Below are 24153 nucleotides of genomic sequence, written 5' to 3'. Positions count from 1 at the left end.
AACTCAATGGTTCCTCAGCCTTTGTCTTTTATAATACTGATATTCTTGAAGAGTACAGGCCAGTGGTTTTCTGGTATGTCTTTTTATTTGGGTTTATTTGGTGTTTCCTTTGGACAAAATTCAAACTATGTACCTGCTGTGCCCTTCTGAGAACATCACCTTAGGAGGCACCAGCTGTCTGTCTGCCCCATATTGGTGACAGTGACTTTTGATCAGGTGGTACCCAGATGATTTCTCCACTTTACGGAATCCTTTCCCTTTCCATAATCAATAAATAATTGATGAGTAGACACTGGTATTGTCACCCAGCACTTTTCACTCAAGACAATTTTTTCCCTTTGTTGTAATAAATAATCTATGGAGAGTTACTTTTAGGCTATGTAAATAGCTTGTTTACAAGCAAACTGGTTTTAGCATCCACTGATAATCCTTGCCTGAATCGATGACAATGGTGCATAGGTACTTCTGGAAAAGGGAATATTCTATTAATAATACTGAGGTTTCTTCCTTGCACCCTTTCCCCATATTCCTCCTCCAACTCCAGAAGGGATGCCCCAGGCAAACCATTTTGGCCATTATGACTAAAGGTCCCTGACAGAACCTTCTCCCCACCATCCCAAAGTCTGAGCTCTGCCTGGAGGATGAGGCAGCCATAGTACAGCAACAAGAGCCTGAGGTTGAGAGGCAGATGAGCCGTGGCCTAGCAACTCTACCTGGAGAGTCCACAGCTTCCTCTAAATGAACACAACCTAAACTGCACTCCTTTGAGGAGGTCACGCCCTCAAACCTGTGCTTCCCTCAGAGTTCCGATTTCAGTTGCCCAAGCCCCAAATCTGGGCAGCACACTCTAGTTCCGACTCCTTGTGACTCTCCACATCTAATTAACAACCATCCTATGTGATGATACTTTCCAAACATCTCCAAGAATCCATCCTCTTCTCTCCAGCCCCCCTGTACCGCCTGGTTCAGGCTACCACCGTCTCTCACCTTCTCTTTTGCAACAGCCTCCCGACTGTCTCCTTAACTCCAAGATTATGTGAACCAAATCCATTCATTTCACTTCATTCAGAGTCACCTTTCAGTGGTATAAACCTGATCATGTCCCTCCCCACCCTCACCCCAGTACACCCTTTGGTAGCTCCTCATTCCTGTGAGGATCGTTTAGCTAAAGTGAGAAGTCTCAACTCCCTACCATGGGATAAAATGACCGCAGCCTAGAGTTGGCCCATTTCACCAGTGATATTTTTCATCATGGAACCACTTCTTAACTTACTTATTGACCTCGCTTCTGGCCAGACAGACCAAGATAGGCACAAAGTGACATAACTGTATATGAAACATGTTCTTGAAAAAAACACATGCAGCTCCTCAATGTGCACATGTAAAGCAACTTTCCCTCAAGAAATCATGGGAGCAGCTCTGACCTGGCCATTTCCAGGACTGTGACTTTAGAAAGTCGTCCCCCAGCGGTGGATCCTCCTCCTTACTTGAAGAGAGAAAGTTAAGTACTCACCAGGAGAGAGTTCCTTAAGTTCGCTAAACAGGGTGGGTGAGGCCATTGAAAGACTGGCCACCAGAGGGCGCACCATGACCCTGCAACAGTCTTGAGGAGGGCTGGGTTCCACATTTATCTTGAAAGAAAAGATATTAGAAACATATTAGATATATTTATTTATGCTTTCTGACTAACATATGCATCCCAAATCCCAGGGCAGCCACATTCTTTTATTTTTGTGCCGTATCCATGGTTTCGGGACAAACATGCTAAGAAAAACTTTTCCCATCACTGAACAGAAAAGGAAATATGAAAGCTTGGGCTGTTTTCTTCTTCCAAAAGTCAGACCACCTTTTAAATAGTCTCTCCTTAGGCACTGAAGATATGGCTAAAACTAATTCACTAAAGAAATGCCTAAAACTCTTTATAGCACATTATTAATAAATATTGGACATTTCTCAACAATAATGAGAATCAAGCAGAATGACAATATTAATAAAATATGATTAACAGCTACTTCTTATTGAGTGTTTACTGTTTCAGATATCATGCTAAGAGTTTGATATTCATTCTAAGTAAATATAAATGTATGCAACTTACAGAATAAGCTTTAAATATAAGTATTATTCCTATTCTGCAAACAAGAAAACTGAGCCCCAGAGCACTTCAGTAACGTCTAAAATCACAGGATCGGGATTTAAACGGAAGTCTGTTAGATATCAAAGTCTGTTCCTACTCAATGAGCTCTGCGTCTTGGTGACCTCTCCTCTTTCTCTTAAAATCCCACAGTCTTAGAACAAGATGGCAAAGGAGTAGGTGGGCGTGGAGTACATCTCTCTATGGATACATCAAGAATACACCTTCAGATACAGAAGTGCATGCAGAACACCAGCTGAGAGCGGACAGGAGTACCTGATCAGAGGAAAAGAATATTTAGAACCATGCAAAACTCGGTAGGATGAAGGAATTAGGGGAAAACAAGAGTGTTAGCAGGACTGGACTTGCCCTTGGTGGGTGGGGGAACTGAAGCAGGGGTCTGATCCCCACCTCAGGGCAATTGTCTAAGTCAGAGGAGAAACCTTTAAGGCTGAGAGTGAAACAGTTGATCTGTGGCAGTCTAAATGAAATGAGAAACAGACAGTCCTTGCCCCAGCCATGCATACCCTGGACAGGGATGCAGGTCCCCTGGAAGGTGCAGCGGCTGGGAGCTAGAGTTTAGGGATTGTGGAGCAATCCCAGGGCAAGGGCTGCTGTTGACTGCGGAGAGACTGATCGAGGGGAGTTAAGGGAGGTGATTGTGGTGGGAAATGCCTGTGGAGGAAAGCTGGGCAGCTACGGAAGCAAGGCAGTACTGCTGAGTCACGTATAGGGGGTGGAGCCATCACCATAGCCTCTCTCTCCCCACAGGCCAGCATCTGCAGTTGAACAATAGAGAGGCTGGCCCATCAAACGCCTGACACATTGAACTACCAAGCAGGACCCCACCCAGGGCGCCCCTTTAAGTGCCTGATGCGCCAATATACAGAGTAGGACCCCAGCCAGGAGAGCCTCTCCATGTGCCTGAAGTGCCAGGGAACAACAGAGAAGGACCCCAGTCAAGGGAGCCATCTAAGTACCCGAACGGGCAGAGCTACGGGGAAAGACTGGCCAAAGAGGCATTCTGATTGCCAGCTACAAGAGGCTGAAAAAAGACTCTGATAGGGCCAAAACTCCTGCCGTGGAGGCAGTCCCTGTCGCTGCACACTGGGCACTGACAGGGTCCCCACAAGCCAAGAAGCTGCGCCACCTTCACGCTCAAATCTCACTGTGGCAGAGCTGACACAGGCAAAAAACGTCTTGCGTCTTCGCATGCAGGGTCACTTCGGTTCTGTCCGACTCTTTGTGACCTTATAGACTGTGGCCTGCCAGGATTCTCTGTCAGGGAGGGGGGTTCTCTAGGCAAGAATACTGGAGCATATTGACCAAGACAGGTTGCCATATCCTTCTCAGTTCAGTTCAGTCGCTCAGTCGTGTCCGACTCTTTGCGACACCATGAATCGTGGCACGCCAGGCCTCCCTGTCCATCACCAACTCCCAGAGGTTACTAAAATTCATGTCCATCGAGTTGGTGATACCATCCAACCATCGAATCCTCTGTCGTCCCCTTCTCTTCCTGCCCCCAATCCCTCCCAGCATCAGGGTCTTTTCCAATGAGTCAACTCTTTGCATCAGGTGGCCAAAGTATTGGAGTTTCAGCTTCAGCATCAGTCCTTCCAATGAACACCCAGGACTGATCTCCTTTAGGATGGACTGGTTGGATCTCCTTGCAGTCCAAGGGACTCTCAAGAGTCTTCTCCAACACCACAGTTCAAAACCATCAATTTTTCGGCGCTCAGCTTTCTTCACAGTCCAATTCTCACATCCATACATGACCACTGGAAAAACCATTGCCTTGAACAGATGGACCTTTGTTGGCAAAGTAATGTCTCTGCTTTTTAATATGCTGTCTATGTTGGTCACAACTTTCCTTCCAAGGAGTAAGTGTCTTTTAATTTCATGGCTGCAGTCACCATCTGCAGTGATTTTGGAGCCCAGATAAATAAAGTCTGCCACTGTTTCCACTGTCTCCCCATCTATTTCCCATGAAGTGATGGGACTAGATGCCATGATCTTAGTTTTCTGAATGTTAAGCTTTAAGCCAACTTTTTCACTCTCCTCTTTCACTTTCAAGAGGCTTTTTAGTTCCTCTTCACTTTCTGCCATAAGGGTGGTGTTATCTGCATATCAGAGGTTATTGATATTTCTCCCAGCAATCTTGATTCCAACTTGTGCTTCTTCCAGCCCAGCGTTTCTCATGATGTACTCTGCATACAAGTTAAATAAGCAGGGTGACAATATATAGCCTTGATGTACTCTTTTTCCTATTTGGAAAAGAAATGCAAAAAGGCAAAATGGTTGTCTGAGGAGGCCTTACAAATCGCTGTGAAAAGAAGAGAAGCGAAAAGCAAAGGAGAAAAGGAAAGATATTCCCATTTGAATGCAGAGTTCCAAAGAATAGTCAGGAGAGATAAGAAAGCCTTCCTCAGTGATCAATGCAAAGAAATAGAGGGAAACAACAGAATGGGAAAGACTAGAGATCTTTTCAAGAAAATTAGAGATACCAAGGGAACATTTCAGGCAAAGATGGGCTCGATAAAGGACAGAAATGGTATGGACCTAACAGAAGCAGAAGATATTAAGAAGAGGTGGCAAGAATACACAGAAGAACTGTACAAAAAAGATCTTCACGACCCAGATAATCACGATGGTGTGATCACTCACCTAGAGCCAGACATCCTGGAATGTGAAGCCAAGTGGGCCTTAGGAAGCATCACTACGAACAAGGCTAGTGGAGGTGATGGAATTCCAGTTGAGCTGTTTCAAATCCTGAAAGATGATGCTGTGAAAGTGCTGCACTCAATATGCCAGAAATTTGGAAAACTCAGCAGTGGCCACAGGACTACAAAAGGTCAGTTTTCATTCCAATCCCTAAGAAAGGCAATCCCAAAGAATGCTCAAACTCCCTCACAATTGCACTCATCTCACACTCTAGTAAAGTAATGCTCAAAATTTTTCTCGAAGCCAGGCTTCAGCAATACGTGAACCGTGAACTTCCAGATGTTCAAGCTGGTTTTAGAAAAGGCAGAGGAACCAGAGATCAAATTGCCAACATCCACTGGATCATCAACAAAGCAAAAGAGTTCCAGAAAAACATCTATTTCTGCTTTATTGACTATGCCAAAGCCTTTGACTGTGTGGATCTCAATAAACTGTGGAAAATTCTGAAAGAGATGGGAATACCAGACCACCTGACCTGCCTCTTGAGAAACGTGTATGCAGGTTAGGAAGCAGCAGTTAGAACTGGACATGGAACAACAGACTGGTTCCAAATAGGAAAAGGAGTATGTCAAGGCCATATCCTTCTAGAGCTCTATATTTCCTGCTGCCCTAGCCGCCAACTCCCCTGAGTACCTGGTGCTGCCAGAACCCCTGTGACCCAAGCAGCTGCACCACCTCCACACATGGCCCTCATGGGGCAAACCCAGGCCCTCCAGGGCAGCCTCAGGAGGAAACCCCAGTGGACGACCCACATGTAGAGGTGGAAATAAAACCATAATTAAAACCCAGAGGCAGTGTGGCTAAGGAAGAAGACTCAAAACTTTCCCACCAGCTGTACAAGCTGCAGATTAAATCCACACGATCAACTAGGCAGACTCTGTGTCTATGGAATATACAAAAGGTCACTGAGAGCTCCCACAAAAGAAAATGCACTAGCTCTGATAGCTGTGGACATTGGAGGCAAGAACGCACAGAAGTAGGACCAGATTAGAATCTGAATGGCCCCCACATCAGGTCCAGAGATCAGAATAGCGTTGGAAGGCATCCCAGCAAGGGAAAGCACTCTGACAGCAGTGAAACAGCAAGAAAAACATTTACTATTCTTACATTTTGACTTGTTCTGTAGATTTTTTTTGTATTTTTTTTTTCTTTTTCTTTTTCCTTTTTCATCCTCCTCTGTTGTAGTTGTCAATTTTACTGGCAGTATGAAATCTAATTAAGCTTTTGAGCTTTTATTTTTTTTCTCAGTCACATTTTTTATTATTGTTATAAACCTCTGCCTTTACACTGGGCTTTTGCAGTTCTGTGGAATTTTCTTTTTTTTTTTCTCTCTCACTTTTTAGAATTTTAATTTTTAAAACCTATTATTTTTTCTACATTTATTCCTTTGTTTTTCCTACTGTTCTTTCCCCCTTGCAGTTAATCTTTAATGTATATAAATCTTCTTTATCTACCTCTATTTAACTCTGCTTATCTATTCTTTATTTCTTTTTTTTCTTTCCTTTCCTCTCCACATATTTGTTAGTTTTATTTTCATTGCTTTATTCCCCAATTGGCACTTTGCTTTAGTTTTATTTTCCAGTTTGTGCTTTAGTTAGTTTTGTTCTGGTAGATATAATTTTTGGTTTCCTTTGTTTGCTGGGTCAATCTATTCTACTCTACTTTTGTTGGATGGTTTTGATTTTGCTTATGGGTGTATATATATATGTGTATATTCAGTCACACTTTTTACTGTTGCTATACACCTCTGCCTCTATGTTGGGCTCTTGCAGTTCTGTGGAGTTTTCCTTTTTTTTTTTCTTTTTTGTCTCTTCTTCCATTTTTTTCCTTTTCTCTTCTTATAATTTTATTTTTTTAACCTATTATATTTTTTCAACATTTATTCCTTTGTTTGCCTTTCCTACTGTTCTTTTCCCCTTGCAGTTAATCTTTAATGTATATAAATCTTCATCTACCTCTATTTAACTTTGCATATCTGTTCTTTCTTTCCTTTCCTCTCAACATATTTGTTAGTTTTGTTTTAATTGCTTTATTCCCCACTTGGCACCTTGCTTTAGTTTTGTCTTCCAGGTTGTGCTTTAGTTAGTTTTGTTCTTAACTGGTAAATATAATTTTGGATTTCCTCTGTTCACTGGGTCAATCTACTGTACTTTAATTTTGTTGGACTGTTTTGACTTTGCTCATGGGTGTATAAGTATATGTGTATATTCCATTATTTTAATTATTATTTGCCATTTGTCTGGGGTTCATCTTTGGTTTCTCGCTTTTGGATATTTGTTTTAATTTCACTTAATGCCATAACAAACTACTTATGGAATCTTCATTCCTGACCAGAGGTCAAGCCCTGAGCCTTTGGAGTGGGAGTACTGACTCCAAGGCCCTAGACTACCAGAGAACTAACCCTAGGGAGTATCAAATAGAATTTTCACAAAGGAAACCACTTGAATACAAGACCCAGCATCACCTAACCACCAGTAAACTCAAGGAGAAACACGCCAAGACACATAATAATCAAAGTAACAAAGCCTAAACACAAAGAAAGAATACTAAAAGCAAGGGAGAAGCAACAAGTAACATACAAGGGAAACCCCATAAACTTAACAGCTGATCTTTCAGCAGAAACTCTGCAGGCCAGAAGGGAATGGCAGGATATATTTAAAGTACTGAAAGGGAAAAATCTATAACCAAGATTACTGTACCTGGCAAGGATCTCATTCAAAATTGATGGAGAAATAAAAAGTTATTCTTTTTATTTAACTTAAAGTAAAAGTTAAGAGAATTTACTACCACCAAACCAGCTTTATGACAAATGTTAAAGGGACTTACATAGTCAAGAAATACAAGAGAAGAAAAAAGATCTACAAAATCAACCCCAAACAATTTAAAAAATGGCAATAGGAACATATATATCAATAATTACTTTAAATGTAAATGCATTAAATGCTCCAACTAAAAGACACAGACTGGTTGAATGGATACAGAAACAAGACCCATATATATACTGTCTACAAGAAACCCACTTCAGACCTAAAGACACATATAGACTGAAAGTGAGAGGATGGAAAAATATATTCCATGCAAATGGGAACCAAAAGAGAGCTGGAGTAGCAATCTTCATATCAGACAAAATAGACCTTAAAATAAAGAATATTACAAGAGATAAGGAAGGACACTACATAATGACCAAGGAATTGATCCAAGAGGAAGACATAACAATTGTCAACATCTATGCACCAAACATAGGAGCACCTCAATACATAAGACAAACACTAACAGACATAAAAGGAGAAATTAACAGTAACACAATAATAGTAGGAGACCTTACCACCCACTCACACCAATGGACAGATCATCAAAACAGAAAATTAATGAGCAAACAGTCTTAAATGATAAATTTGATGACACAGATCTCATTGATATCTTCAGGACATTCCATCCAAAGGCAAAAGAATAAACCTTTTCTCAAGTGCACATAGAACATTCTCCAGGATAGACCACATCTTGGGTCACAAATCAAACCTCAGTAAACTTAAGAAAATTGAAATTATATCAAGAATATTCTCCAATCACAACACTATGAGACTAGGTATCAATCACAAGAAAAAACTAAGAAACACAAATACATGGAGATTAAATAACACGTTTCTAAATAACCAACAGGTTACTGAAGAAATCAAAAGGGAAATCAAAAATTTTCTAGAAACAAACGACAATGAAAACATAACTCAAAGCCTATGGGATGCAGCAAAAGCAGTTCTAAGAGGGAAGTTTATAGCAATGCAATCCTATGTCAAGAAACAAGAAAAATGTCAAATAGACAACCTAACTTTACACCGAAAACAACTGGAAAAAGAAGAACCAAAAAAACTCCAAAATTAGTAGAAGGAACGAAATTGTAGTGATCCAGGCAGAAAGAAATGAAAAAGAAATGAAAAAAACAATAGTAAATATTAGTAAAACTAAAAGCTTGTTCTTTGTGAAGATAAACAAAATTGACAAGCCTTTAGCCAGACTCATCAAGAAAAAAAGAGAGAAGAATCAAATCAACAAAATTAGAAATGAAAAAGGTTATAACAGACAATGCAGAAATACAAAGGATTATAAGAGACTATCATGAACAACAATATGGCAATAAAATGGAAAACCTTGAAGAAATGGACCCATTCTCAGAAAAGTTCAATCTTCCAAGACTGAACCAGGAAGAAATAGAAATTATGAACAACCCAATTACAAGCACTGAAATTGAAGCTGTGATCAAAAATCTCCCCCCCCCCCCCAAAAAAAAAAAGCTCAGGACCAGATGGCTTCACAGGAGAATTCTATCAAACATTTAGTAAAGAGCTAATGCCTATCCTTCTAAAACTCTTTCAAAAAATTGCAGAGGAAGGAACACTTTCAAACTCATTCTATGAGGCCACCATCACCCTGATACCAAAGCCAGACAAAGACAACACAAAAAAAGAAAACTACAGGCCAATATCAGTGATGAACATAGATGCAAAAATCCTTAACAAAATTTTAGCAAACAGAATTCAGCAACACATCAAAAAGCTCATACACCATGATCAAGTTGGTTTGATTCCAGGAATGCAAGGATTCTTCAATATACACAAATCAATCAATGTGATACACTATATTAACAAATTGAAAGATAAAAACCATATGATAATCTCAATAGATGCAGAAAAAGCATTTGACAAAATTCAGCAGCCATTTATGATTAAAACTCTTCAAAAAGTGGGCATAGAAGGAACCTACCTCAACATAGTAAAGGCCATATATGATAAGCCTACAGCAAACATTATTCTTTCAGTGAAAAACTGAAAGTATTCCCCCTAAGATCAGGAACAAGACAAGGGTGTCCACTTTCACTGCTATTATTCAACATAGTTCTGGAAGTCCTAGCTACAGCAATCAGAGAAGAAAAAGAAATAAAAGGAATCCAGATTGGAAAAGAAGAGTAAAGCTCTCACTGTTTGCAGATGACATGATACTGTACATAGAAAACCCTAAAGCTAATATCAGAAAATTTCTAGAGCTAATCAGTGAATTTAGCAAAGTTGCAGGATACAAAATCAATACACAGAAATCACTGGCATTTCTATATACTAATAATGAAAAATGAGAAAGAGAAATTAAGGAATCAATCCCATTCACCATTGCAACAAAAAGAATACCTAGGAATAAACTTACCTAAAGAGACAAAAGAACTGTACACAGAAAATTATAAGACACTAATGAAAGAAATCAAAGATGACATAAACAGATGGAGAGATATTCCATGTTCCTAGGTAGGAAGAATCAATATTGTGAAAATGACTATACTACCAAATGCAATCTACAGATTCAATGTGATCCCTATCCAATGGCATTTTTCATAGAACTAGAACAAAAAAATTCACATTTCACATGGAAACACAAAAGACCCTGAATAGCCAAAGCAGGCTTGAGAAAGAAGAATGGAGCTGGGGGAATCAACCTTCCTGACTTCAGATTAGAATACAATGCTACAGTCATCAAGACAGTATGGTACTGGTACAAAAACAGAAATAGAGACCAGTGGAACAAGATAGAAAGCCCAGAAATAAATCCATACACCTATGGGTACTTATTTTTGACAAAGGAGGCAAGAATATACAATGGGGCAAAGACAGCCTCTTCAATAAATGGTCTGGGAAAACTAGACAGCTACATGTAAAAGAATGAATTTAGAACATTTCCTAACACCAAACACAAAGATAAACTCAAAATGGATTAAAGACCTAAATGTAAGACCAGAAACTATAAAATTCTTAGAGGAAAACATAGGCAGAACACTCAATGACATAAATCAAAGCAAGATCCTCTATGACCCACCTCCTAGAGTAATGGAAAGAAAAACAAAAGTAAACAAGTGGGACCTGATTAAACTTAAAAGCTTTTGCACAGCAAAGGAAACTATAAGCAAGGTGAAAAGACAACCCTCAGAATGGAGAAAATAATAGCAAGTGAAACAACTGAGAAAGAGTTAATTTCCAAAATATACAAACAGCTCATACAACTCAACATCAGAAAAACAAACAACCCAATCAAAAAGTGGGAAAAAGACCTAAACAGACATTTCTCCAAACAAGATATACAGATGGCTAACAAACATATGAAAAGTTGCTCAACACCACTCATTATTAGAGAAATGCAAATCAAAACCACAATGAGATATCACCTCACACCAGTCAGAATGGCCATCATCAAAAAGTCTACAAAAAAAAAAAAATACTGGAGAAGGTGTGGAGAAAAGGGAATGCTTTTGCACTGTTGGTGGGAATGTAAATTGATACAGCCACTATGGAAGACAGTATGGAGATTCCTTAGAAAGCTAAGAATAAAACCACCATATGACCCAGCAATCCCACTCCTAGGCATATACCCTGAGGAAACCAAAATTGAAAAAGACACATGTATCCCATTGTTCGTTGCAGCACTATTTACAATAGCTAGAACATGGAAGCAACCTAGATGTCCATTGACAGATGAATGGATAAAGAAGTTGTGGTTCATATACACAATGGAATATTACTCAGTCATACAAAGGAACACATTTGGGTCAGTCCTGATGAGATGGATGAACCTAGAACCTATTATACAGAGTGAAGTGAGTCAGACAGAGAAAGATAAATATCGTATCCTAATGCATATATACAGAACTAGAAAAACAGTACTGAAGAATGTATTTATAGGGCAGCAATGGAGAAACAGACATAGAGAATAGACTTGTGGACATGGGGAGAAGGGAGAAGAGGGTGAGATGTATGGAAAGAGTAACATGGAAACTTACATTACCGTATGTAAAATAGATAGTCAACGAGAATTTGCTGTCTGGCTCAGGAAACTCAAACAGGGGCTCTGTATCAACCTAGAGGGATGGGATGGGGTAGGAGATGGGAGGGAGGTTCAAAAGGGGAGGAAATATACGTATACCTATGGTTCATTCATGTTGATGCTTGACAGAAAACAACAAAATTCTGTAGAGCAATTATCCTTCAGTAAAAAAATAAATTAAGAAGAAATATCCCACGGTCTCCATTTCAGGACCTTCCCTCTTTCCTTTCTTCATCTCATGAGTACACTTATAAGACCAGGTATGACTGCAGCAGACATCTACTGCACTCTAGATCCAAACTGCCCCACTGTTTCCTGGACCTTACCTTCTACTCCCAATCAAAAGTAGACTGTCTGGTGTCTCATTCCCGCAGGACCACTATTTCATGCCTAAGTACGTTTTGTAGTACTGGTAGTCAGGAAGTAGTCAGGAAGTCAGCAAATATTATTGAACTCCTTGTGCCAGACCAGTATGGTTCCCACACATGGGGCTGAGTAAATGCCTGTTGGATTGATGGATGGATGGATGAATACTAACACACAGTTAGTGACCAAAGAGGAGGTTTTGGGTAGAGAACAGAAGATGAGTTCTGGAATAAACAAGATTGCTATTCTGGCTCTATCATTTGAGTGGTTCTTAAGTACTAAATATTAGCCAAATATTTCTGTGTATGTTCATTTCAGGCACTTGGTAGTTCTATCCCACACTGCTTAGGTGTTTCCAAATTCCCAGAAGGCATTAGTCTTTGAGATTTGGGAGTAAGAGACCAGGACTTCCAGGCATTCTCAGGAATTTTGAAATCATGAATTATTCTGTATTTTTCATGACATTCAATTTACATGTATCTAAATAATAATAATAATCTAAATAATAATAATAATCTAATAATAATCTAAATAATAATAGGTAATAAATAATAATAGGTAGCCATAATGATGAACATCAAATCATTTTCCCAAGATAGGATTATGCTGCCAGAGGTTTTCTGTAAAAAAAAAAAAAATATATATATATATATATAGGTATATAAAATAATAAAAGCATGGTTTATTATTGTTATGGATCAATTTCTTGTGACAAGATGATGTATTTCAATAACATGCACCAATAATCTCTTCTTTATATAGACATTTGATAATAAAAATACTAAAAGAAGGAGAGAGTAGTACAAGATAAGTACCCAAGAAAATTATTATAAAAATGGAATATAAGACCGTACATATTTCTATAAGGTATTATTATTAAAATGAAATTTAGAACATACAAAACATTGTCTAACCAATTTTCATTTATACCTTGACAGTTGCCCAGTTGTTAGGAGAGCATCCAAAAGCAATTCAAGTCAAATGCTAGAGTACATATTGCTTCGCCTAAGTTAATTTCCTTATCTACTGATGAAAATTTTAAATTATTTGTCTCTTCTGCTTGCCCTGGTTTTGATTTTGCTGTTGAAATGGATATTGCTTTTGCTAATTCAGATTTCTGTTCATTTTCTGATTTCCTATCAGAGTGTTCCACAATTGTTGCATCATCTGCTCTTTGCATTTCTTTCAGCTAAAGTATTTACACAGAATTGTAGCCAAGAGGGAATATTCAATCACTGGAAAACACCAGTGAATGTTACCGTTACTGTTTAGTTGCTAAGTCATGTCCGACTCTTTGAGACCCAATGGACTGGGGCCAGCCAGGCTCCTCTGTCCATGGGATTTCCCAGGTAAAAATACTGCAGGGGGATGCCGTTCTCCTGAAGGGGATCTTCCCCACCGGGGGATTTAACCTGTGTCTCACACACTGGCAGGCAGGTTCTTTACTGCTGAGCCACCAGGGGTTATATCCAAACAACGTCACACTCAGATCTAGCAAAGTTAATAGCACTAAAGAGGAACATGTACTGAATGTTTACAAAATGTACTTCTTAGAACACCACTCAAAGGATTCTTATGAAGTATACAGAGCACACAATTTATTGATATTTATTTGAAAGAATGGCTCACCCAGCAGAAAGGGCCATGAACACACACTTAAAACATAGCAACAGCTGCTAGCAAGGTTGCCTGATCAGAGGACCTTGGCTTCTGGGGTGTTCCTCTTCCTGTTCCTGGAAAAATCAACCCTAACCTTCGATTCTGCACAAGAGTGTTTCTTGGTCTTGTTTTCAACTTGAAATGAGTGAATCCCTTGAACCAGTTGATTCTTCATGGTTTAACACTTTTAGAAGAATCATAACTTTTTCACATTTTCCCCATTTCTTGACTGAGTTTTACTGGGACTTGGGACTTGGAAAAACATATACATTTCTAGAAAAATACCCAGAAGGCATTTCATCATGAAAATAGTACCACTGCCTTTAAAAGTGAGGGGTAGCATGTGGCAGGCTTTCATCAATGGAACACGTTACTTCCAGGCAGAAACAGAATCATGATGAGATTTGCCACGTTCCTTCGGCTGCACTAATCACAGAAACACATGTTGAATTAGAACCTCCAGAACCAGGGTCTCTGAGTGACTAAGATAAGCAGAGCCCACTGACACTCATGTGATATCCATGGGAAACTTTGGTGAGATTTGTGGTTGTCACTACAGCATAAGCAAAACCTACGGTGACATCTCTCATACGTTGGGTAAATTACTTACTTCCGTTGAATCTTAGTTCCCTTATTTAAAAAGGGAAGTTTCTACTTCAGGGTTTTATTTTTGGTTTTGATAAGGACTAAATAAGCACATGGAAAGCACCCAATATAAAGTCTCATATATGGTAAATTCTCAACATACGGTTTCCGTGCAAAGACACAAAAAGAATACCCTAGGAACCGCTCACATAAGAAAAATGAAGTCCAAGTGGCATCAGACTTCCAAGGAGCAATGCCTTCAAAATTAGGAAAGTCTTTACCCAGACAAACTATCAAGTACGGATAAGGGTAGAATACAGGTCATGTGCAAGACATACTTTGCAGCCTATGGGCCCTTCCACAGAAGGCACTCCATCCAAATGAGTGAGTTATTCATCCAAGAAGAATACACAGGGTTAGGAAACAGAGCAATCCAACCTGAGATCAAGGGAATCTGTTGAAAGGGCCTTCGAGCAGGAGGACAGGGCTGTCGGGAAGCCCTGCCCAGGAACAATATTAAACTGGTAAGAGACTTAATGTGTTTGGAAAACAGCGCCAGAGGGCAGCAAGTTTGAGAATTAATGACAGTACCTGGATAACTGAGGGCATACAGAAATATAAGGCAAGGGAATTCCCTAGTGGTCCAGTGGTTAAGACTCCATGCTTCCCACTGCAGGGGGCTGAGGGTTTGTTTGATCCCTGGCTGGGCAATTAAGATCCAGCATGCCTTGTGGTATGGTCAAAAAATGTTTTTAATTCAAAAAAAGAAAAATATAAGGCAACTGTTAACTCTAAGATTGAGGAAATGTTGAAAAAAGGAAATCATAATTATTACTTGACTTGGCAGGCAGGAATATTGAAATGGTTGCAATAATTTTTAAGGTTGATGACTGATCTAATCAGAAAGTTTACAGGAACTGCCAGACATGGTGGATCAGGGGAGGAAAAATCAGGGAAGTGTTAAATCTGCATCTTGCAAATTGGGAAATTAGTAGATGATACCTAAATTTGGTAAACCAAAAAATCAGTATTAGCAGATTATTTAAAAACATGGAGGCACGTGCTGGATGAAGCACATGAGAGATTTGGAAGTGGTCACTTCTGAGGAGCTGTATTCAAGGATGGAGACCACTGAAGGCAACAGCTGCTAGCAAGGCTGCCTGACCAGATGGTCTTGGTCTCTGGGGTATCCCTGTCCTGGTTCGCGGACATAACAGCCTTAACCTCTGACATCAACCTTTAACAGCACTTCTGGGTTTTGCTTTCAACTGGACATGAGTAAATCCTTTGAACCAATAACATCTCTATACTGATTTTATGGTTTATGTTTCCAGTTACAATTGGGTAGTGTGCTGTTTGACTCTATTTCAGAGCAGTATGTGTCCATATTTCAAAGATTACATTACTATTTAAAAACTAATGAATATTAATATTAACATGAAGCCCTGAGTTCCAGTCCTGGATCAACCACACCAGCAAATTTCGTGATTTGGATTAAGCCTCCTTGGGGTCTCCTCTCAGTTTCCCCATTTGTAGGTGGGAAGTTTGAACTTATCTACAATCCCTAAAATCTCAAATGTGCTGTCATCAAAACATGAATTTGTAGAATACCTTGTAAAACCTGCAAAAAACAAAAAAAAGGTTACTCCTTATTTTCACAAGCAGAATTCTTTTTCATAGATAAAATACTAAAACACAACAAAACATTTTAGGTTAAAAAAAAAAGAAAGAAGTACAAAGACTCTGACATACTGGCCCTGTTTTGTCATGGATCATGTTTAATAGCCTAGCAAGCTTTGTAAAAGATCCATTTTCAGTCTATGCAGTATGGATAAATAAATATGACCTTGAGAGTTCTCATTTTCACATGCCACATTTTTCCCCTCAGGACAGTTTCAATAGTTATTGAACCAGAATTTAGTGTCCAGATAAGCCACCAAGAATAATCTTCCCCTTGGAGAGATCCCTGAGTGCTTCTCGCAGGCGTAAAATGTCTTGGGTGGAACTAATGAAGCAGATGGTTCAGAAATTTTCACTGGAGAGAATTTCTTCTCCACCTCCCCTCAGGCTCCCATGAACTGGTTCCCTTGCTGTGCTAAACTCCTGAACAAGGAGCAGCAGAGAGCTCAACATTTCCAGAGGAAAGATAAATCGAAGTCAGCTACTCCCAGACAGAGGATTCACCCCAGTGTCTGCCTCCCACTCCTTTTTCTTTACTCCCTCTCTCCTCCTTTCCTTCCAGCCGCCCATATCATCCTTCACAGAGTTGTAAGGTTCTGGTTATCTGAACTAACTTCCTCCCTTTGTCCCGCAGGCACAATTTGTTCTTTTCCAGAGTCAGAGCTCACTTCCCCAGCACCAGGTGGTCTGGCTGTGAGCAGGTGAAGTAAGCTGGGTATAATTTAAAAAAAAAATTTTTTTTGGGGGGGGGGCAACAGTAAGCCCCTGTGATCAGCCTCCATTAAAACTTGGATTCAGAGAAGTGAATCTGACAGCTCCAGACTCCCAGCCGTGGGGTCCTCGATTAATTTCCATGCTCCAAGTCCAAGGTGAGGGAGAGAGGGATCTCCTGAGCAAGCATCAGAGGTGCATTCACACTCAGCTCTTCTCCCCCAACTTCTCCACTTGGTTATATGGACATGAGATCTGTCGCACCTTGCATATGCCAGCTCACTGATTGCCTTAGACAGCCATATCCCCATTTTACAGGTGATGAAACTGAGGCACAGGAAGGGGAAGCAGTTGGCCCAAATTTTCACAGCCAAGGGTTGGTGGAGTCAGATAGGAACTGCTGTGCTTAGTCACTTAGTCGTGTCTGACTCTTTGCGAGCCCATCAAGTATAGCCTGCCAGGCTCCTCTGTCCATGGGGATTCTCCAGGCAAGAATACTGGAGAAGGTTGCCATTTCCTCCTCCAGGGGATCTTCCCAACCCAGGGATTGAACCCAGGTCTTCTGCATTGCAGGTGGATTCTTTACCATCTGAGCCACCAGAGAACTCCATGAATATTGGAGTGGGTAGCTTATCCCTCCTCCAGGGGATCTTCCTGATCCAGGAATCGGACTGGGGTCTCCTGCAGCAGGCAGATTCTTTACCAACTGAGCTACCAGGGAAGTTGTGTTACTCTATTATACAAGCAACTCCTGCAGCTCAATTCCAGAAAAATAAATGACCCAATCAAAAATGGGTCAAAGAACTAAACAGACATTTCTCCAAAGAAGACATACAGATGGCTAACAAACACATGAAAAGATGCTCAACATCACTCATCATCAGAGAAATGCAAATCAAAACCACAATGAGGTACCATTACACGCCAGTCAGGATGGCTGCTATCCAAAAGTCTACAAACAATAAATGCTGGAGAGGGTGTGAAGAAAAGGGAACCCTCTTACACTGTTGGTGGGAATGCAAACTAGTACAGCCGCTATGGAGAACAGTGTGGAGATTTCTTAAAAAACTGGAAATAGAACTGCCATATGACCCAGCAATACCACTCCTGGGCATACACACTGAGGAAACCAGATCTGAAAGAGACACATGCACCCCAATGTTCATCGCAGCACTGTTTATAATAGCCAGGACATGGAAGCAACCTAGATGCCCATCAGCAGACGAATGGATAAGGAAGCTGTGGTACATATACACCATGGAATATTACTCAGCCGTTAAAAAGAATTCATTTGAATCAGTTCTAATGAGATGGATGAAACTGGAGCCCATTATACAGAGTGAAGTAAGCCAGAAAGATAAAGACCAATACAGTATACTAATGCATATATATGGAATTTAGAAAGACGGTAATGATAACCCTATATGCAAAACAGAAAGAGACACAGATGTACAGAACAGACTTTTGGACTCTGAGGGAGAAGGTGAGGGTGGGATGTTTCTACAGAACAGCATCGAAACATGTATATTATCAAGGGTGAAACAGATCACCAGCCCAGGTTGGATGCATGAGACAAGTGCTCGGGGCTGGTGTACTGGGAAGACCCAGAGGGATGGGGTGGGGAGGGAGGTGGGAGGGGGGATCGGCATGGGGAATACATGTAAATCCATGGCTGATTCATGTCAATATATGGCAAAAACCATTACAATATTGTAAAGTAATTAGCCTCCAACTAATATAAATAAATGGAAAAAAATAAATAAAGTCAGTATCTTTTCCCCTTGGGCTGCCTCTCCATCTCCCTGATGGCACCACCTGCCCTGATCTCCCAAGACCAGGCTGGAGAGAGAAACTGAGTCAGATGCAGGGGCCACATGTGGCTGGGTTTGACATGTGCTCAGAGGTTTGGTGACTAAATATAGACAGCCATGAAATGTCTTGGCTATTGACCATCTTCCCTCAGTTTTGGTCAGCTTGGGCCATTCTTGGTTTCCTTCATCCCTTTGAATCCCAAGTACAGACTGAGAAATGGATATGGGTGACTTAGGACACACTACAATTCCACTCTGACTTGGCCACAACATCAATGACCTTATGGGTCAAGCTCATGGACATGCAGTCTGGGGGCACAGAGTGGCCTTACTGCCCTTCTTTTTCATGCCTTTCATTTCCATTCCTCCACCCCTGTCTTCTGGCTTGTGGTGGGTGGGGAGGGGCAAGGGTCTCTGTGTAACCCTGTTTCAGAGTCTGGTCTACAGTACCTTCTTGGCCCTCAGGCTCTAAGGACTGGCTTAGAATCTGCTGTTCATCCCTCTGTTTGGGAAGACAGCTACCAGGCAGATTCTTGCAGGCAGCGGGGGTAGCCCCTCAGGCAGAGGTGCTGAAATCTCCATGGGGCCTCTGGGTCCCCGTGAGTCATGTAGACTCAGAGGCCCTTCCAACCACCCCTGAATGCCCTAGCTTGAACCTTACATAATTACTCTTACAATAGACTTTTTAAAAAGCTCTTTGTAATTGTAAAGTAATTAGCATCCAACTAATAAAAATAAATGGAAAAAAAAAGGCAATTCCAAATTAAAAAAAAAAAAAGCTCTTTGTGTGCCTCATTGTGTCTCACTCTTTGTGACTGTTTGGACTATAGCCCACCAGGCTCCCTAGTCCATGAGAGTCTCCAGGCAAGAATACTGGAGTGGGTTGCCATGCCCTCCTCCAGGGTCTTTGCCATCCAGGGATCTAACCCAAGTCTCCCACGTCTCCTGCATTGCAGGCGGATTCTTTACTTGCCAAGCCATCAGGGAAGCCTGGCTAAGCATGTTTTATTTTAAAATAACATTTCTTGGGTAAATTTTTGGGGGTCAAATATTACATATGCTTTACAGAAAATTTAGGAAAGAAAACAAAAGCACAAATAAGAAAAATAAGTATGTACTGCAATTCCATCAGCTGGAGATGATATTTAAAAATGTGTAACACTTCATCCATTGTTGGGGGGGGGGTGCCTATCCATGTTCACTTTTCTTTCTAAAAATGGAATCATATCCCATTTACCGTGTTACCTAACAACCACTTCTCTGCTTTCTCCTTGGCAAGTCAACCCTGATTTTGTTCAAATATAGGACAGCCATGTGCCCGAGGGAAGACTGGGACCTTCTCAGGCCTGAGGAAATGCAACTTAACTGGTCTAGGTCATTCTGGAAAATTCTACTCATCTTTCCAGTGAATGGCTTGGGAATACACATGTGGCAATATTTTGGCCAAACAGACAGGAAGGAAGTCTGTAGGGAACTTCTGGGAAAAGTTACTCTGCTCTTTGAAAAAATAAAAGAAAAATCTAGTATTGCTTCAATGGTACCTTTGCATTCATTTCTTATGTCCTTAGTTTAAATTCCAGTTTAAATGTTCTGAAAAATTTTGAGACTTTTAATACATGTTCAAAATTGCCTAGCAGTTCTTATCAACATATTTTGTACTAACAATTAAAAATTCTCCATGTAAGGTCTGATTTCTCTTTCCTTACAGTGAGCTATCAAAAGAATCATTATCAATAAGTATTATTCCTGCAAATGCAAACTTGTTTTCCAACATGAGTTCTGTTTATGCAGAATATGTCTTCTAAAAAACATTAGTATTTTATATTTTTCAATCAAGTTACACTAAATTCAAATTATTAGAATCATAGGATCTAACCTCACATGATTCCAATAATCTGAATTTAATATAACATGGTTGAAAATTATAGACTAGATCCAAGTAAGGCCATATATTTGGGTGGATGGTGCTCAACACTGGCTATACACTTAGAATCACCTGGGGACTTTTAAATAAAAACAAAACTTTTATAGAGATATAACTCACATTCAATATATTGTAAATAGAGATATATACACATCCATGAAACCACCAAAATCAAGATAATAAATATATTTATCAACTCCAAATTGCAAGGCTTACTATCCTTGGTATTGCCTGCTGTCCACTGACTTGGAAATGACTGTTTCCTATACTTTACCTGTTTATTTAGGTGTCTCAGGTAGGAAGGAAAATCCACTCCCTCTTACTCCATCTTAGACTGAAGCAGATACTCTCCACCTGGGGAGTGTTGTAAAACAGTTTCTTGGTTTTATCCTAGAACAAATTAACTATAATTTGTGGAGGGGGATAAATTGTACTTCTTTGTATTTTTTCATTAAGGTATAATTTACATGCAATAAAATTCATACTTTTTAGCACATAGTTTTGTGAATTTTGGCCAGTGTATACACTCATGAAACTATCACCACAGTCACGATATAGACCAGTTCTCTGTCCTCTTCCAAATTCTTCTGCTACTCCTCTTTGTAGTTGAGCCTCCCATCGCCAACCACTAGCTCCTGGTAACCATCGATCCTGCCCCTTCCCGTAGTATGAGTACATGGACCAGAGTGGATGTCTGAACAAGGAAAACTGGCAGATGAAAGGTCTACAGTCAACAATACACACTGGCTCCTGTGAAGGAACCCAGGAGCAAGCACTCTTGGCCAAAGCTGTAGTTTGCCCCTTAGCCTGGTGAGCAGCTATGGTCTCCAGCTGGGTTTCTTGGGACCAGAACGGCCATCATAATCAAAGTCCATTTAAGGCCCTATGGCTGTTAACAACACCATGAACATTAAGTACCTCTTGGTCCCTCCATTCTTTCCTCTCTCTGTTCAGCATTTACATGATCTATATTCCTATCATGTCTCCTGGGCCACCAACCTATGTATCCACATTTCCTATTTGCTTTCCTTGTCTTCTAAAGCAGCACTGAGTTTTCTTAAACAATACACAAATGCATACTATGAGGTATATGTGTCTTTTTGAATCATGGATAAAGAAGATGTGGTACATATACACAATGGAACATTACTCAGCCATAAGATGGGGGAAAATGGGTCATTTGGAGTAACGTGGATGGACCTAGAATCTGTCAAACTGAGTGAAGTAAGTCAGAAAAACAAATATCATATATTAATGCTTATAGATGGAATCTAGAAAATGGTACAGATGAACCTATTTGCAGGGCAGGAATAGAGATGCAGACATAGAGAACAGACTTGGGGACACAGCGGGGGAAAGAGAGGGTGGGACGAACTGACTGAGTAGCGCTGACATATTTACACTATCAGGTGCAAGATAGATGACTAGGAAAGTTACTGTGTAGCACAAGGAGCCCAGCTCAATGCTCTGTGATGACCGAGAGGAGTGGGGTGAGGGTGGTGGGAGGGAAGTTCACGAGGGAGGGGATAAAGTATACGTAAGCTGATTTACTTTGTGGTAGAGCAAAAACCAACACAACATCACAAAGCAATTATGCTTCAATAAAAATGCATCTTATGATGTGGCATACATCAATGCCATCTTTCATGTGTCCACATAGAAACAAAGATATAGAACTGCCCCTCCTTGTGAGGAGAGGCCTCACTCAGAGGATGTGAGACATAGGATTGGATCCTGAAGACAAGAGTGGAGCAACACTGTAACCGTGGGAAATAACAAGCTTGATAATTACAAGTGTCTTGCTTGGGTCTCCCAAGAGTCTTATGAAGGTGGTTATTCTTATTCCATTTTCCCTTGAGGAACAAGCACAGAGAAAGGAAACAATTGGTCAAGGCATTCAGAAGGGCTTAGTACTTCTGGTTTCATATTATATATGAATCCACTTCTTTACATATTACAATGGGGATTAAATCATCTCCATCTTCTCCAAGTTCTTTACAAAGATAAATGGTTCTAAGGAGAGCAAAGTGTCTGGAGACAGGGTTGATGAGGTGAAAGGGAAGAATTCTCACGCTTTCTCCAGTCATGTGCTCAGATTCACAGAACACCAATGACTACATCCAAAGAAATTCTCTCTGCAATTGGCAACTGTTCCCTCATCCTGTAAAGTCAATAAAGCTTATAAAGAATAAGCTGCTGGAGGTGAGTGATCAGTTGAGAAGGGCAAAACCAGTTGTCAGCCACTCCTGGGTTTAGGTGGTCCAGGGCTTAGATCTGAAATGTGGAAGCAGCTACCAGCTGTTGGGTCCCCACCCAAACTGAGAACAAAGATTTCAATGTAACAAAGTGTTTCAGACTTTCAGAATTCTTAGCCATAGACAAGTTTGGCCCTTTACAGAGAGGCTTCCATCCACTTTGCAAGTCAATCTTCCTTCAGTCTCTTCCCCTCTCTGGGCTGTAACCCAGGACAGTGGCTCTCAGAGTGCGGTCCCTGGACCAGAGTATCAGCATTACTTAGGAATCTCTTTTACAATTAATTGTGGTTAAAAAATGACATAACATCAAATTGACCATTTTGAAGAGTACCACTCATCCTCATGTAGTACTTTCTTAGTTCTGTGCAACTATCCCCCCCCTACCTAGTCCCCAAACATTTCCATCATTCCGAAAGGAAAGCCTGTGCCCAGTAAGCAGTCACTCCTTCCCCCAAGCCCCAACCCCCACCCCTCAGCCCCTGGCAACCATTAATCACTTTCTGCCTCTGTGGACTTGCCAATTCTGGACATTGCACAGAAATGGAGTCATGCAATATGTGATGTTTTATGGCTGGCTTCTCTCACTTAGCATAATGTTCTTGAGGTTCATCCAGGTTGTAGCATGTGTTAACACTTCATTCATTTCTATAGTTCTAAGAACTTTTTGGAAATGTAAATATCCTGCCTCACACAGCCCTAGTGCATGAGAAGCTCTGAGCCCTCTTTTGGTTCCTTGAATGCATCCTAGCATCTAAGAACTCCTGATTTAGGAGATGTCAGCACAGGCTCTTTAACTTGGAAGGCAGTTGTTGGGTTCCTAAATCCAGGATTTTGTTATTCTTCCCAAAACCCTGTGACAACATCAATGTTTCAAAACCAAAATGTTTCTGCCTTTTTCTTGAGTTGTAGGAGAGGGCTGTCAGGATCTGCCAATTTCATTCCTTATCTTAAAAAACAAACTGAACATCTAGAGCACATTCTTTCAAAATAATCCCAGACTATATACAATCTCTTGATGTTAACTTCACCCTTTTGCATTCTATTCCCATCCTATTTATAGAATGGTTAGTTCCTTCTCGAACATCTCCAAAGGTTCCTTCTGTTACTCAGGCTGCACACTGTAGGTGCTGCGAACAGGACTGGCCCCGCTGGTACCTTCCTTCACTCCCTCTTTGGGGACAGTACACAGTCATTCCTGTGAACACGCCTCCTCTCAATCTAGGAGCCCACTTAACGGCTTTCAGTTGCCCTGAACCCAAAAGGCACTTCTTTAGTTTGATACCCAAATTCTGAATTTCTTTGGTATATTCCCCTCATGGTTGCTTATGTAGCCCACCTGGCCCTCTGCTAATAATTTGTAGGTTTAGGAAGAAGAGCTGTCCTGGATGGCATAGGAACCTGTAGTAGGAAACACAAAGAACTGAGACCCAAATAACTGGGTTTCGGGGCTGA

Source organism: Dama dama, chromosome 29 (assembly GCF_033118175.1).
Source record: "Dama dama isolate Ldn47 chromosome 29, ASM3311817v1, whole genome shotgun sequence".
NCBI classification, from domain to species: Eukaryota; Metazoa; Chordata; class Mammalia; order Artiodactyla; family Cervidae; genus Dama; species Dama dama.
Note: the sequence above shows the minus strand (reverse complement) of the source record.